This window comes from Triturus cristatus, chromosome 10 (genome assembly GCF_964204655.1).
Source record: "Triturus cristatus chromosome 10, aTriCri1.1, whole genome shotgun sequence".
In the NCBI taxonomy this organism is placed as follows: Eukaryota; Metazoa; Chordata; class Amphibia; order Caudata; family Salamandridae; genus Triturus; species Triturus cristatus.
Window position 1 is genome coordinate 1,114,935,523 of NC_140593.1, and position 18,075 is coordinate 1,114,953,597.

At 45.5% G+C, this 18,075-nt stretch overlaps 1 non-coding gene across 1 annotated transcript; it reads right to left on the reverse strand.

Moving 5' to 3' along the window:
• Positions 1 to 2,846: 2,846 nt before the first annotated feature.
• Positions 2,847 to 2,953, reverse strand: LOC146796662 (U6 spliceosomal RNA). Its single transcript, XR_014970185.1, has one exon. It is a non-coding gene; the product is annotated as a U6 spliceosomal RNA (small nuclear RNA).
• Positions 2,954 to 18,075: the final 15,122 nt, after the last annotated feature.

The following is an 18,075-nucleotide window of genomic DNA, read 5'->3' on the forward strand; positions in this document are numbered from 1 at the left end:
GTGTTTATTTGAAATGAAAATGAGTACATTTTCAGAACTTAAAATGGGTGAACTCCGCAAAAATATTTAAGTTGTTATTAGAGCGCTACGTTATGCGGTGAGAGACTTATTACTATTATTATAACCTCGAGGCCAGAAGTATTACAAATATGGCTGTTACCTATTGTCCATTCAGAGGCTTCACACATTGAAAAATCTTTTTATATTACTGCATACAACCCTGCATGATGCACTGAGGTGATCGCTGCTAGTAATCTTGCATACAATGGCCATTAATGTGATCTTGTCTGATGGAGGCACTATTAAAACTCTAATAACATTAGGAGTTTGGGATGTTTTCCAATGAACATAAGTATCTTTCATAACAAAAAATGTTGTAGACTACTGCTCTAAGTAAATATAATACAATACAATAAATTAAAATAAAATACAAGACAGGTTTCAAGGATGACTTACTAAATTGGAAGCCTTCAGCTCTTCCAAGTGTCACATATCTGTGGTGAAAGTAATGCATTTTAAGGTAATTTACTGCATTACCGCAAGTGCAAGAATTTATCATGCCTCCTTAAATTAAGCTATATCATGTCTCCTAGTGCTGGGCTGCTATTTGTCCTCAATGGGAAGACCGCACACTCCATTGAAAGTGATTGATGGATCTGAAGGTAACTGTAGCTAATTAGAATAAAGCTCTGGTGCACCATGCAACTGCAAAGCTCCAGTCTGGCTCATCTTTAGTCCCACGTGGCGTGCAGGGGAGCGTTTTGCGCCCTCCGTGTTATCCGTTCACCTCTGTCTCTTACAGAGACCACAACCAGTGGAAGAGTTCTGGTGAATGCCCCGATTACTTACCGGTAATCTTCATTACTCCGAGTATAGTCTTCCTCGCCACATGACTTACACAGTGAGCTTCAGCTCCACACCAGAACCCTCCAAAGCAAAAGAGTCAGCATCCCATGCCTCCCATCCCTTCCCAATATGGCCGACCCATTACACCCATGACCCCTATAAGAGGCGGGCCGGCCCAACCCATCAGCCTGAAACTACCAAGCACAAACATGAAGCCGATAGCCAGACAGGGAGGGAGGGATGGGAACTCATGTGGCGAGGAAGACTATACTCGGAGTAATGAAGATTACCGGTAAGTAATCGGGGCATTACCTCCTCGTTAGTCTTCCTCGCCACATGACTTACACAGTGAGCACATACCAAAGCCAAACGGCATCATGGAAACTCACAAGAAACCAACAGACCAGAAGGGAACGCCCATGGACAAGGGCAAAACCCAACAGGCCAGAACGAGCGGAAGGACCACCCAGGGGGAGAGGCAACCACGAGCAGGAAGAACCAGCCCGGGACCGAAAGACACCGTGAAGGACAAAAACCCAGACCCCAGAGACACGAAGCGCCGGCAGGAACCAGCCGCAAGCAAAGGCCAAAGGGGAACAGAGAAAGGCTCCGGACCAGACCGCACGGAGCCAAAGGCCACAGAAAACAGTGCCCAGAGAGCAAGCCGGACCAAACACACCAGGACCGGCCAACGGACATCCGGAAAGAAGGCAACAAAACCCCCCCCCAAAAAAAAGGGAAACCGAAGGAACAGAGGGCAACCCCACCACCGTGACCCAACAAAAAAGGCACAGCAGAAAGGGATACGCAGTCTGACAAACACAGCAACCCCGCAAGGGAGAACACCATCCGCGAGAGAGCCGAATCCACCAGAGGAACGGGGCAGCGGAACCAGACGTAAGCAAACTGGCAAGAGCCGCAAGAAAGGAAAAGGGGCGCAGAAGAGAAACAGAACCCCAGTCACCCAAAGGACCCCCTGGAAGGGACCACGACCCCAAGGAGAGAACCCAGGCAGGAACAAGGGAACAAAAAGACCCGGGAAGGCGACGGAAACGACACCGAAGAGACCCGGCCACTAAGGGAACTCAACCAGGCCACCGCAGAAAGCGGAGAACCCACAAGACCACCCACGCACAGAAGGCAGGGAGAGGCAACGCCACGGACCGAGCCCGCCCCTCACAGGGACCAAGCGAGCAGTCAAAGCGAGCACCCACCAAAGGCGAGAAGGACAGAAGGGCAGGGCGAAAACCGAACCCGAGCCACGTCAAGACCCCCAGAGAGCCACCAGACCTAACAGGCCCCGGAACCCCAAACCCAGGGACAAAAGACGAGGACACAAGCCACACCGGAAACGCACAGGCCAGGGAGCAGAGAACCGGAGGCACCAGGACCCCCGGACACCCAACAGCACTTCCGGAAACAAAAACTCGCAAGTGAAAAAAAAAAACCATCAGGGGCAGGCCAAAGCGAGCACCACCAACAGGGCCAAAAAGCCCAGCCCACAAGTTCCAGCAACTCCGGCAGAAGAAGGAACGAGAAGGGCGAAGACCCAAAAGGAGCCAACAGCACCAAAGGGACCCAGAAGAACACCGCCACACAGGCAGCCACAAACAGGGGCGAACCCAGCAAACACCCGGGAGCACGAGGCAGGGCCAGCAAGGCAGGGGAAAACCCCAGCCACAGACCCAGCACAGAACAGTAAAGCTCATGTCAACCAAAACGGGTATAGTAGAGACGAAAAGCATATGTTTGTCGCCATCCAACTAAATGGCCACCAATTTAACAACCACAAATGGATGAAAGGCAGAGTGGACTCAACAGGAACAGAACCCGTGACCAAGAGGAGGAACATAAGCCCCCGCAGGAGACGCATCAGTCCATAGAGCCATCAGAACCCGAACCGCCCAGCCGCACCAGGACAGAAGCGGGAAGGGCCCGGAGCAAACCGAACCAAGGAAGGACCAGAGTCAACTGGAAGGAGAAAAACAGCCAGGCAACAAGACTGCAAGGAACGCTACACGAAAGTGCGCGTAATCCGTGCGCAGGGACCATGCAAATCATCCCTGAAACGCACCAGACTGAGTATACGTGCTGCCGAAGCAAGCACCCACAACATGACACGAGGAAGGCCCCAACCAAGTCAGACAACCCCAACAGGAAAAACCAGGGGAGCAAAGCAAACCCCACGACAGGAGCCGACCAGAGAAGGACACGCGAGACCGCCAAAATCGACCCAGCAGAAAAGGATAGAACGCCCACCCCATCAGCGGCGGGCGCCGAACCCCTGGCCCGACCAATCAGGTCTGAACAGAAGGGCCACAACAAAGATCCCAACTCCCAGGGGGCAAGGAGAAGCACGGCGAACGCAAGAAGCCGACAGGATAAGGGGTGCAAGAGCCACCCGCCGAGACAGGAAGCAGGATGAGGAGGGAGCGGCAAAGCCGCAGACCCGGATAGGACAGGGCAAGGCCAAGAAGGACCCCATAGCCCACAACACCCGGAAGTCCCAGGCGGGCCCCCTTCCGGGCACCAACCAGGCCCGACCCAGCTCAACCGCTGAAAGCAGACTAGGCAGGCGCAATCAGGGCGTCAAGGCTGCAGGCCCCACAGCCCCAGGAAAATCCCGGACGACGGCCAACCAACAACCGACAAGGACAGACCCCGCACAACAACCGCGGGAACAGTAGCCCACAGAACATAAGAACCGGGGGTAAAGAGCGGACACTGGCGGCAAGCCGAAAGCCAACCGAGCCCCGCGCCCCAACAATACACTCACAACAGAGGGGGCCGAGGGACCCTCACAGCCACAGGCGCAACAGTCGGAAAAGAAAACAGAGAAGCCCACAGCCGCCCCCACCGAGAGGGGCAGCCAAACGCCAAAACCCAAACCCCAGAGCCCGCTAAAGCAGGGCATCAAGCACAAGGCGGCGGGGAGGGGGGAGCGCTGGGCAGGGCCGCAAGGGCCAGAAGGAGGGGGAACCAGCAAGCGAGCCCGACATAGCAGGGCCTCCACCCGGGATCCCCGAACCAACCGAGGCAGAGCAGCAGGAGTGGGAGGAGAAGGAAGGCAACACACTGCCCGGAAGGACGACAGCGGAGTATAAAGACAATCGCATACAACCACCACCGCCCGCACCCGAAGGGAAGGCGGGCGTCGCCTCCCACCCCCACATAGCCCTAGCGACAGAGACAGATCAAGAGGATAAACACAGGAGCCTGAAGCGGACGCAACAGACCACCAAGCCACCAGGCCAACGGCACACAGAAACGCACCCAACGGGGAGACAAGTCCCGCGTGGCACAGGAGCCAAGAGAGGGTAAAACAGAACCGGAGGAGGAAGAGTTAAGCACCCAGCCAACACCCCCAACCACCGGGACAGAACACGCGTACCGGCAAGGTGAAGCAAAGCCATGGAAACCGAGAAGCTCCAGATGTAGGACAAAACAAAGGCAACAAATCCACAACCACAGAAGGCCAAAAAGCGAGACGCCCGGCGTCTCAGAGCAGTAAGTGTGGTCAGCACACATCAAACCCCACCATAAAAGAAGAGACTGAAATGTTAGCCAACTCATGACACTGCGACAGCGTGTGCGGGACTCGAACCACTGTCCCGGGAGAGCCAGGAAAACCAGAGGCACATTAAAGATGAGTTTGAAATTTTTGCCACCATATGACACTTTGACAGCGTTTGCAGGGACATGAACCCTTGTCCTGTAAGACCCTTTACAACCATAGGCACAAGACGTACCATTGAGCTATAGCACCTTGAGCAATAGCTCCTGGCAGAAAAGAAGAGTAAGAAAAGCAGCAAACGTACGACACTGGGAAGCAGAAGCGTGACCCGAACCCTAGTCCCGAGAGATCCGTACCAACCACAGGCACAGGACGCACCAATGAGCAACAGCTCCAGGATGGACACCAGCAACCCCCCCGACCTTCAAGCGGGCAGAGAAGAAGGAGTGGGACCAGGGAGAGCCAAACCAAACCCCGCCCCCGGGACAACGAGCCGGCCCAGAGCGGGAAACAACCAACAGCGCCAGGGAGCAACGCAGACACGGAGCCCCGTAACCTCAACGGCATGGGGAGAAAGCGAAATGCCGAAACCACGCCGAGACCGACACCGAATGGCATCAGAGCGCTGTACAAAGCACCAGGTACGTAACATGAGTGGAACACCCAGACTCGAACCCCAAACCGTAAGCCAGGCCCCCCAGCCCCCACCCGACACGGTACCTGGACGGGAAAGCGGGAGGAAGCAGCAAAAAGGTGAAACCAACCCGAATAGAGATGCCGCCGAGATGCCCCTGAAACCGGAGACCTCAGGTAAACAGGCCCCCCCAGCCGCCACCCGCCACGGCACCTGAACGGGAAGGCGGGCGGCGGCAGGCACTGAGACTCGGGCTGAAAGCAGAACCGTTACCAGCCCCCGCGCCGAAGCGGGAGGCGAAACGGAAACAGAAAGCAAAGCCCTTCCTTCCCCCCCTTCCGAGTCAGAGACCGGCGGGAGAAAAAAACCCACGGACCTCACCGCACCGCTGCCGCCCGCCTATTACCAGACAAGAAAAGGCGGCGGCGAAGCAAACGTTGATGCAAGTCCGTGAATATGCCTCCAGGAGGGGGGAGCGACACAGCGAGCCCCCACACTGGAGAGAAGACAAACAAAAAGTCCGCCCCCGTCAAACCCACAGCCCGCTAAAGCAGAGCCTAACCAGTTAGAAGGCGAATTACAACAAAAAGCCCCAAACATACCGGGGGCCAAAAGCAGGGGGGACAAACAGAGTCCAAGCCCTAGGGTCCGCTAGAGCAGGACCTCCAATTCGGGACCCACGTCCCTGCTACAGCAGGCACCACTTACCTGACGCGCTCTGGAGAGACGAGTGCAGAACAAAAAAAACAGGCTGATGGGTTGGGCCGGCCCGCCTCTTATAGGGGTCATGGGTGTAATGGGTCGGCCATATTGGGAAGGGATGGGAGACATGGGATGCTGACTCTTTTGCTTTGGAGGGTTCTGGTGTGGAGCTGAAGCTCACTGTGTAAGTCATGTGGCGAGGAAGACTAACGAGGAGGTAATTAAGTGACCTCCCTCCCCCCACTGGCTGTGATTGCAATTGCCTGGACCCAGTGAGATTATTGAGTCTGTCACTGCAATGTAAACAGATCACTAGAAGGCTTGTCAGTGCCCTAACTGTTTTGTGGTTGTCGGGCAGGGCTGGAAGCAGCCAAACCACAGTGGATGGAGTTCTACATGACCTTGCTAGGGCAGGGAGATGCTGCTTGGCACAGAAAGCACCTAGGTTGAGCGTGGGGAAACCCAGGACCCTAAGCCTATGATAGCCAGCATGACCTCTAGGCTACAAATCTGGGTGCCTGATTCTGGTGATGTTACCCGCAGCATCCAAGGCCCTGAATTCTCCAAAGACAACACAAGCTGGGTTGCATGCCAACACCACCACAACTACAAGCAACTCGTGGAAGGCTTTCCCTGCTTCCTGCCATCTCTTTTCTCACCAGTGTGAGGCTGAACACCAACCTGTGGATCAGTTGTCAGGTTAAGACTGCTAAAACAATGGAGTGGAATGGAGAGGCGAGAACAGAGAGAAGGTTATAAGGAAATAGATGGGGAGGGAGGGTGAACTGCAGGAGAGGAAAATAGTTAGAAAGGAGAAAAGGGAGAAATATAGAGCATAGAAGATGAATGAAGTGAGATGGAAGGAAAGAGCAAGAGGATGAAAACCATAGATAAAGATAAAGAGAGGGGGTAGAGGGAGAGAGACAGATGAAGTACAAGGGAGAGATGGACAGAAAAATAGGTGAAGAATGAGGGAGAGACTGATAAAAAGAGGATGGGGCTAGAAGGCGAGCAAAATAGAAAGGTGGGAGGGAGGTGGAAGGACAAGAGCTGTCAGTTTGACTCTGAGGGCTACAGCTGCTGTAACCCTGGGGGACATACAGTATAATTCTCAAGATTGTCTGCTGCAGCTTTCACAACAATTTCTGGGGCCAAAATGCCATCGTGTGGCATCTGGGCACCTGTCAATATGGGCCATAGCTAAAAACAAAAGTAATAAACATTTAAACACTCGCTCAGTAATCCATGCTAAATGCGAAACTACAAGTTCCAGAATTCAATATATTGTCATCTTTAAAAAAAATAGTACTTGCAGAAGGTACCACTCCTAATGATGTGGCAGCTGCTATTTCTGGCAGCTTTATTGAAAAAGTCCTATGGTCCTATTATGTGGATAAGGAAGCAGGAGCAACTGAGTATAAAACTACTTGCACTGTAATAAGTGAGTCACACATGATTGTGTAATTGACACCCTTGGTCACCCTTGGTCATTCCCAGCTTTTAGCCAAGACTGAGCACTTTGCATTTGTCTCCCTTTTCCCAATGGTGAACTGGCTCTTTACCTTACAATGTTGCTGCGCCTTACACCTGCTCCAATAAAGTCTTTATGTGCCCGACCATCTGCTTGTTTAGGTCTGCCAAGCTGCATGCGAGCTCATTTCTTATTAATATGAACAGAGACAAACAGTTTCTAAAGCTCTGCTCTACATTACGGGCCGAAACATATGGCTGGATTAAGTCTGCTACTTCTATTCAATTGACTGTAATCAGGCAGAAATCTTCACAACTTTAGTAAAGTCTTGTTACCAAATTCATTGCATGCTGTTTATTGTAGATCACAAATATTTTCAAGATGATCATGTTTAGTGCTACTTTATAAATACCACTGAAGTGGCAAGAAAAGTTCTAATTTTCATGAGTTTCTAATTGCATGGACATAACTGCTGTACCCTACTCGCACTAAAGTGTCACTCAAAGTGGCACACGTTAGGTAACGAATTGTCACGCATAAGCACATGTAAAACATTCAAATGTCACACATAAGTATTCTGAAAGTTGGCAGCAATGAGCCTTGAAAAGCTCCATGCCAGTATGTGTAGCCTTAGTGCACTACCTAGACTCTTTTTCAGCGTTGGTAGTTTGCCCTGTAGACCTTTACAGAATTTATAAATAGTTGGATTCTATTTAAAGAAATATAGGCTTCAGTTTTGTCTCAGCTTGTACACTGTTTATTGCCATAGAGTATATGGTCTAGTCTGGGAAGAGTCATCAAAGGAGATCAATTACATGGTGTGAATCTGGGATTAGGACTACAGTAGGGGAACATCATTATAACTCCATAGTTAGGGCCTGATATAGATATTGGCGGGACTCCCGTCGTCACTCTGTGGCAGCGTTTACACATAGAAAGGCAAAAGTTGACAGAGTAAATGCTGTAGCAAGCAACCTGAGCACACAGGAGAAAATTAGGAAGAGGTGGAACGACCTGCGGGGGAGAGTGCCTCCAAGCATCACCAGGAGGCCCAGAAGGCTGGTGGTGGTTATCCCAGGCCCCACTTACAACTTTATACCTGGGAGGAGAAAGTCTTGCAGATCCTACCTCCCAAAGGCTTAACAGGAATCCCTGGTGGATTGGAGACAGGTAAGTTATACATTTGAATGTGTCACTAAACATAAATTTCCTTTTTGCTTTAAATGTAGCTGTTGCTAATGCGTTTTGCACCTTTTTAAACATATAAACCTATATATAATTTATTTTTTCCTTTTCTTAGGACATTTGTAGCATTATTGTTGTTTCTCTCGTTTTACTAATTGTTAATTTGTTTAGTCAATATGTGTGTTTTTCTCCATGTTCTTTATTTATTTTTTGTCTTGTTTGTTTGTATGTTTGAATGTATTGTGTTGAATTTATTACAGGTTTCAATCTCTATTAAATTTCAGGTTTCAATCTCTATCAAATTTGACATGGCGTTATGGTGCTTGTAAGTGTTTTTTGACCTAATAACATATTTCATATATGTTTTTCATATTGTAAATGTCTGTTTCTTCTTACTGCATATTTTTACTAGGTATGTTTAGCTTACATTTTTGCAAGTGTTATCAATGTTGAAATAAAATGACTACAACTACCATGATATCTTTTTTTTGGTTTGTTAAAATAATATTGTTATGTTAATTTGGTCATTTTCTCTTATCTTTCATATTTTCACATATCTTAAAGTGTTATGTATTTATCAATCTCTATTTTATTCTATGTTTTGAAATGTTTTCTTGCTTAATTTTATATGTTGTCATTTTCTTGTTATTTCATTGAACTGATGTTATTTGTTTCACAAATCAAAATTTGTTGACGTAAAATTTGAATATATGTTATTTTGTATGCTGACTATAAGTTGTCTTTTTTAAGAAAAATACTTTGCAATGTCTATATGATTACTAATGCTATTTTTCCTTCTGAGTTGTTTAATTGTCAGAATTTTACCATGGTAGGCCTTTGAATGGTTTTATTCACATTTCTCCTCTTCACTGTGTTGCTTTGAATCTCTGTTATATTTTATGTATACTTTCTAATTTTTATTTTTATTTCAGGACAACATTTTACATGCTTTTTTAAGTAGTCTTGTGTGTAATTTGGAATGTATTTGTAATTCATTAATAATACTGCTGAAAGGTACAATAATGATATTAATTTATTTTTCCCTTTTAGATTGCTTCAATTTTTTCCTTCAAACTCATTTGATGTATAATCCAGAATGTTACGATTCTACTTATTTTTGTAATATATTATAGGCTAAAACTCAGAGTACTTGGACAACCATCTGCCACTGCTACTGATGATATCTCCACTCCAGACCAGGAACACGCCTTCCGTGAGGAATCCACTCCTGCAAATCCAAATAATAATAGAGCAGCCTGGTTCATCTGGTCTGCCTGGGCAAACAGCTACAGTGAGCCTCACTCCACCCACACCTACAGCTCCTACCCCATCTGTTACCACACCTCAGCCTCTGAGTAGCTCCACTTCCTGTGTCAAAAGGAACAGCATGCCAATCTTGTGCCCCTCAGTCCTGGCTGCTGTTGATCCAACACTACCACCACCTCCCAGGACCCAGTGGGATGGGGCATTCTGATTCAAGGGCACAGGGCAGTGGGGTTAGGGGTCGTGGGTAGGAATCTGTGGGCCTGCAAAGTGCGACCACTGGGTTCATTGTCACCCAGACCACCATCTACAAGTTTTGGGATCCCTCAATCAGTCCAAAGGCATGATTGGCCAGGACCTCACAGAGCTCTGGGAGATTAAGCAGTAGCAGAGGGAGCACAATGTTCAGACAGAAAATCTCAAATCCAATTTAAGCTCCCTGACTGTGGTGCTGCATACTTGTTTTACCTATATGTGCAGGGCTTTTCCAGCACCATCTCTGTCTGTGGTCTAACAACATCCTCTGTCTGTGGTCCAACAATATCTGGACCTACACTACATTTGCCTCAGCCACAGAAAGGAATGCCCTGCCACAAGAGGAAACACCTGCACCCACCTCAGTCCCTGCAACTGTGGATTCACCAGTCACCCTCAGGAAGGGGCATCCATCTGGACCAGCAAGAGAGGATGGCAAGACCTCCACCAGCAAGAGACGCAGAACCTAATTTCATCCAGGGTATGACTAGCATTCACTCTATAGGACTATTTTCTGGACACATTTACCTTTTTGATGCCAGTTGTATCGTGTTCATTGGATTTCACAAAATGTTGGCTCTACAATAATAGTTACATTCACCATGATTGACTTTTTATGTTTGTTTTCTTTTTCCATCTTATCTTTTTATTATATTGTTTTGTTTAATTAAATCAAAAATTAGAAATTCAAAGACTGGTGTTGCATTTCTTTTCTCAATTATTTAGTTTCATTATACATTTAAAAATATTTAAAATAAAAAGATTGTCTATTCATAAAAAAATTACATGTAGGAAATGCTTTTCACATTTTGCCCAAATGACAAATGATAACAAACATGACAACTCAAAATGTATGATTTTATTAAGTTGGAAAAAATAATTGTTTTTCATATTTTTCAAATACATATGAACACATGCATAATCCTAATACTTCATGCTATATTTTCATTTACAATTCCAGACCTTGCCACCATGGAAGAACGGGATATAATTAAAAAAGTCAGATTAAATAGTCAAACTATTATGGATTTATCTCATCAGCTGGGGCCATATCTTCTGCCTTACAATATGATTCCCACATCAATGACACCAATAGTGAAATTAATGGCAGCACTCCATTTTGTGGCCACATGATCATTCATATACACTGTTTCAGTATCTGGCGGAATGTCACAACCAACTTTCAGTAGTGTGCTACAAAAATTTCTTTAATCAATGATGTGTCACATTAACAGCTTCATACAGTTACTACAAAATGTGGATTTTGCCTTTGTGAAGGGAGCTATGTTATAACATTTGTATTAAAATTTCCAAACATATTTTTGAAATAAAACACAAATTTAGTTTATTTTAAAAATATATATATATTGTTTCTTAATATATATTATATACATTTATTTGTGATTAATTTTTAGAAATTGCAATTTTGACGTCTATTATTATTTTATTTTTAAATTACATCAAAAATTCCGTCAATGGAAGTGTAAACAAAACTGCGCAACCATCGCATTTAACCTTCGTAAATCACTACTTAATACTTTTTGGCAAAATAAATAAATAGCATTAGCATTTTGTATATGTAAACAAACAACCCACCATTTTGGTGACACACTTCACATTCACAAACACAGAATTTAGCTATCTAAAATGGCGGAAGCCTGACTTTACCGTCAGGACATTTGCAATTAGATGGAAGTCGGCGGAAGTTGACCTAGTAGTGGGTGTGAAACTCCACGACAGACACAGCCATAGGCAAACATTTGTGAAATCAATGTACGAAAGCCAATGGATGTGTCCGTTTCTGTTGACGATCTCGCAAGTCGTGTAGATGTGCACTGTGTTAAACAAAAAGTTAACTTGCCTCCTAACACTGCCACCAAGAACACCGCCTCAACTTTTGCTGCTGCTCCCTACCTTTTGGAGCCACAATGCCAGGCAAAGCAGGAGACAGTGCCCCACACTTCTCACCAGAGGAGCTGGAGCAGGGCTGTAGCTAGGGGAGCATTTCAGGGTGTGGCCAGACCAGAACAATCTTTGGCCCCCTCAAATGAGCAAGGCAGCTGGCACATTTTAGAGGTGCAGGAGTTCAGAAGGTGAAGGAACAATAAAAATCCCTCTGGACGTTTTTTACCTTGTTACATTTACTGCATGTTCCAAGACATTTTAAATGTCAGGCTGTCTTCTGACAAATTGCTCCTTTTAACATGTAAATGTTGTTTACTTTCCTTCCTTTGGAAAGTGATAGGATTGTCTACAGTGAACTTTGTAACAATCTGGGGTATAGACAGGGTCACTGGAATTAGGTAGAAGCTGAGGCCTAAATTATGTGGCAGTGTTGACTAATTTATGTGGCAAGAAAACACAAATGCTGCGCCTTAATGCTCCACGTTTTTCAATAGTATCACCTCATTATTTTGTCATAGTTTACACTTTAGCACTGTCTGTGCAAAGGCTTCACTTTAATGGTACCGGTTCCACATCCAAATACAGCTGTGCATAACTAAAAAGTGGCCATTAAAACTTTTGCGAAGTTCCTACCAATGCACTGTAGTACATGTTGCAACATTTTTAGTACATTTTGATCTGTTTCAGCTGAAAACAATATTTGTTTTGCAGAATATGCAGCAGATGATGGATTATGTGGCAAATACTATAAATTCTGCTGAAAACGCAGCAGCCTGCAGAATCGCCTAGTTCCATAGCCGCAGAATCTCATCATTCCAGTGGAATTATGTACAGGGAGTACAAATAGAAATAATGTAGGATGTCAATTTGTTTCTGATTCACTAAAAAATAACATACCTGTAGATGAACTGTAATCAACATACACCAGCAGTACATTTTGAAGTGTGATGGAAACAAAGATTTTAGCATGATCAAAAAAATCTTGGTGATGAAAGTGATGAATATTGTATTGTATTGCCCACTTGTATAAAGCTTACTACCCCTATGTGTGGCACTGAAGTGCTTACCTACATTGGCAGCAAACTACACCCTATAAGGTGGTGTGCAGTTTCGTGTGTATTGTCTTTGTTTTGTGATCCAATGTAGGAAGTGTTTTCATGCTGTGCATGTTGACCACCGAAGTGCAGTTATCATGTTATGGGTTGCAGCATGTAGCAGTGTGGTGGATGATAAGGTGCGAGACACAAATGCATAAACTATCGGGCCCATTTACGGTATTTCTTATGATTATAGTCTGCTTAGCGGGTTATTGCACTGGGTTTTGGGGCAGATTACCTACATTTCACACAACTCAGAAAGGCAACTTGCTGCAGTGCATTGTGTGAAAGGCAGAGAGAAGAAAACTGCCATATTTAGAAAGATATGGCACATTTCTGCTGTCTCCTAGCGCTGGTATACTATGTGCAGCCTAGTGACAACACAGGCACCCTTGCACCAAGGAGCAAGTGTGCCTGTTATACATGCAGGGTGGTTTTTGTGCATGAAAGGGCAACTTCCTGCGCAAAAACAATTCTTAGAGGCATATTCCTCCTTCTATGTGTGCTGTAGAATGCAGCACATAACAAGGAGAATTTTTTTTTTCCTCATTGTCCGTCACTGGGGAAGGCGTAGCATTTTGACATATTCCCAGGTTTACTAGCTTTAGTAAATCTGGGAATGCACCAAAATCATAGGCCAGCCCTCCTTAACTTGCCTAGTTATCAGAAGTAGTTTGCCGGTTGGATTGTTTCCAATATGTGTAGTGTAAGCTAACGATTGAGCTTGAGTTTGCAACTATCTTTCCAGGTTGTGTGGTGGGGATGTGTGGTGGTGTAGTTATTTTCATAATAGCAATGTTTTTAACTGTCTTCTGAAGCATATAGGCTTCTGGATGCTTCTAATGCTGGCTGGTAGTGCATTGCAGAGTTTGGTGGCTTGTACTGAGAAAGCAGTGCCTCCTACAGATTTCTTATGGTAAAAGGGGTATAAGTGGTTCAAGCCTCGATCGCAGTGTCCTAATTCCTTTGTATTGCTTGAATTCAACTTGTAGTTATAGCTGTCCTTTTCCTTGGAGGCTCTGTGAACAACGAAAAGTGCCTTTAACATTGCCATTTCTGCTTACATAGCTAGTGGAGTGATTGCAAGATGGGAGTCATGTGTATGTGTTCTCTTGGGTGAAGGTAGAGAAGAAATTTAGCTTCAACATTTTGGATGAGTTGTCTTTTTCTTATTATGAATGAGGGTGTGCTAAGGCATAGGCTGTTGGCATAGTTAAGCTTGGAGATTACAAGTGAGATATAGGCATTCCGTTTCTGTTGGCATCCAAGGAGGCAAACACAAGGAGATGATGGACAGAGTGTTGAACATTGCAAGCACTCACCCCCAGTCAACTGATCTGGGTTTAATCCATCATCATTCTTTAGCTCACTCCGCCACCCCAGTTCAGACATGGCCATATGCAAATCAGTCTGACCCTGTGCCTCATGGGAACAGTCCAGCCCGAACTGCCAAGCCATGTCTTCCCTGGACTGGAAACAAGCATCCTGGGACTGGTTTCTGGCTAATCAGCCATCATCAGCCAGGCTAGATTGAATCCAGTGGCAAAGTGAGCAAGTGACCCACGTCTGGGCATACCCTGCCAACTTAGGGCAAACAAAGCAAACACAAGGAGATGATGAACGGAGTGTTGAACATTGCAAGCACTCACCCCAGTCAACTGATCTGGGTTTTAATCCATCATCATTCTTTAGCTTACTCCGCCACCCCAGTTCAGACATGGTGATATGCAAATCAGTCTGACCCTGTGCCTCATGGGAACAGTCCAGCCCGAACTGCTAAGCCATGTCTTCCCTGGACCAGAAACAAGCATCTTGGGACCGGTTTCTGGCTAATCAGCTGTCATCAGCCAGGGTAGCTTGAATCCAGTGGCAAAGTGAGCAAGAGACCCATGTCTGGGCATACCTGCCAACTTAGGGCGAACAAAGCAAACACAAGGAGATGATGGACGGAGTGTTGAACATTGCAAGCACTCTCCCCCAGTCAACTGATCTGGGTTTAATCCATCATCATTCTTTAGCTCACTCCGCCACCCCAGTTGAGACATGGCCATATGCAAATCAGTCTGACCCTGTGCTTCATGGGAACAGTCCAACCCGAACTGATAATCCATGTCTTCCCTGGACCGGAAACAAGCATCTTGGGACCATTTCTGGCTAATCAGCCGTCATCCGCCAGACAAGCTTGAATCCAGTGGCAAAGTGAGCAAGGGACACATGTCTGGGCATACCCTACAAACTTAGGGCGAACAAAGCAATCACAAGGAGATGATGGATGGAGTGTTGAACATTGCAAGCACTCAACCCCAGTCAACTGATCTGGGTTTAATTCATCATCATTCTTTAGCTCACTCCGCCACCCCAGTTCAGACATGGCCATATGCAAATCAGTCTGACCCTGTGCCTCATGGGAGCAGTCCAACCCGAACTGCTAAGCCATGTCTTCCCTGGACCGGAAAAAAGCATCCTGGGACTGATTTCTGGCTAATCAGCCGTCATCAGTCAGGGTAGCTTGAATCCAGTGGAAAAGTGAGCAAGGGACCCACATCTGGGCATACCCTGCCAACTTAAGGTGAACAAAGCAAACACCGGGAGATGATGGACGGAGTGTTGAACATTGCAAGCACTCACCCCCAGTCAACTGACTTGGGTTTAATCCATCATCATTTTTTTCATTTGTTTCTGTTGGCATCCAAGGAGGCAAAATAATGTTTTCATTGTGTAGAAGGGGATCGGTTTTATGCTGTTAAAATATGGTATCAAATATAGGTCTGAATGGATAGTTACTCCTAGGTTTATGACTTCTCGCGATATTTTTGGAGGGGCTTCATGTTTCTCAGTTTATGTGACAGTAGGCTGGTATTTTTGTCATTATCTGCAGGTTAAAAGCTCTGTCTTAGTGGTATTTAGCTTTAGGTGGTTATTCATCATCCAAGTGTTTATGGCTCGAAGTCAGTCATCAAGTTTTGAATCGTAGAAGTCTTCCAGACTATCCATTTGATAAAATGACAGGGTGTCATCTACATAGTTGTAACAGGTAAGTAAAAAAAACGTTATTGTTAGATTAATTAAAATAGTTGCAATATAAAATACAGTTATAAATAGAATACAGTAACACAATAAAAACTTCTTGGCGTGTGGCGACGGATGGTCTAAAATGCTCGTACGCCATAATTGTAACAGGTGAGGTTGACTGATTTACTCAGGTTTGGTAACTAAGTTAAGTAGATGTTGAATAGTATAGGGGATATAATGGACCCCTGTGGGATGCCACAGTGTTGGGTGTGAGGAGCTGATATGGAAGGTGGTATCAACACTAGGTAGCTGAGCTCCCTTTTCTCCTTTCACATATGGTGTGTGAAACAAGAATTGTCTGTGTGAAGGAATTGCACAACTGTACAGGACATTGAGACATGTTGTTCTTAAGCCAAGAACTTTCATGACATTTCCTATTCCCCATACATAAGTGGTTGCCACTACCCAAACCTACCAGTCATTTAAAAGCAATGTTCAGTTAGGAAACTCCATATTCCAATATGGTGTGGTGCTTTGATTGGCCAGTTGTGCTAGGGTAGAGTTATCACTAGCCAGGTGCGATTTATATTTGACTGACATTGCTCCAGCCTACTCAGGCCTATTGTGAAATATAGCCTAGTGAGTGAATCTATCCGCTCTACAGATTGTGTATTTATTTGCAGGAGTCAGATAGTTTGTTAGGTTAATGTGCCTGTTGCAGATGGGTGCAAATACCCTAATTAGCAGTAGTGTGAAGCTGAAATAGCCCAATATAGCCTACCATGTCACAATGAGCTGCTATATTAGACTATCTTTCAAAAATTGATTAATATCTAGTTAACTCTGCCTAAGTTAACACACTGAGAATACATCTCCTTGAACCAAATGTCAACGCCTAATCAGAGCATTTGAGGCTGAAAGAATTCGTATTATAATTGACGTCTCTAGAGAGCTCCACAGAACATCAACTAACAATTTCAGATTTTTCTATAATATAATCTAAAATATGTGTAGTATGAATCGGCTTTTTAGAATGTATTAACTCCTTTCAAATCATACTGTATCTTTTTCAAATGTATGGCTATAGCAACTAGATTGCTGTTATGAGGCCCTATGTAATCAATGTACCAAATACATATTATTTGGTGGACATTTGGGGTAGGGGTTTTATTAAGAGAAATGTGGGAACGCTGGATGGTAGGAATTGTATAGTTCCTCACAGATTCTGGAACTTTCCTTCACAAAAATATGAAGATAATCTGTGATTTAGGTAAAGTTTGGTGTTTGCAATGCATTCTGGTTAAGAAGAATTATTGGGATCCACACAAACTACACCACCCCAGACTTCACTAGGTACCCTGTTTACGGAAATTTCTGGGCCTGGAAGGTTTCCCTTAGTGCCGACTGAGATCTGGCCTAAATACCACAGCTACCCACATTGGCAGAATTGGTCGATTTGCAAGGCAGTCTTGATCTTTGCTTCTGTCTTAGGGAGCCTGTCCTTTCATGGGCGATAGGTCAGCCACTAGTGGTGGCTGGCATCTACCAAGAGTGCATGCAAGAGTGGAGACACCGTAATGACTGTGTTCACGAAGGGCAGCAGTTTGCGGCTGACACTTTTTCTCTCATACAAATAACCTACCAAGGACCTACACTGGGGCACAATACGTTGTTTTCTATCCCAAATGTGTGTTATACCCACTAAATCAACACCTGCATCCGTGAGAAAAGTAAACATCAGAAGACAGTACTTTGGTTGCTGGGTTTCTGTGAAATTCACTGATGATACCCATGTAGGGCATGTGGCAATCATTACCAAGTCAGGTGTCACTGATCTATGGATTGCAATATGCAAACATCAAATAGGCATATGAACTACATATAAGGCTATAACTCACTCCACATATATGTACCTATGTAATGTATGTACACTCAAGGTATGCAGATGTGGGATTAGGAGTTGTAAATCAATACTTCCCTGCTGCTGCTTACCTTTAAATATTCTGTCCTTGATATTCTTGTGTGCCGATATTCTAGGGGTCGGTATTTAGTTGTGTAACCAGTATTTGTGATGGAAGGCAACTATAGTGCACAGATTTAATGTTTGGTCATAGCTGGGGGCCAGGCTCCCCTAAAAGTATACTTCTGGCTACAGGCCTGAGCTGGAGATGCTGGCTGATGAGGTTCTGCC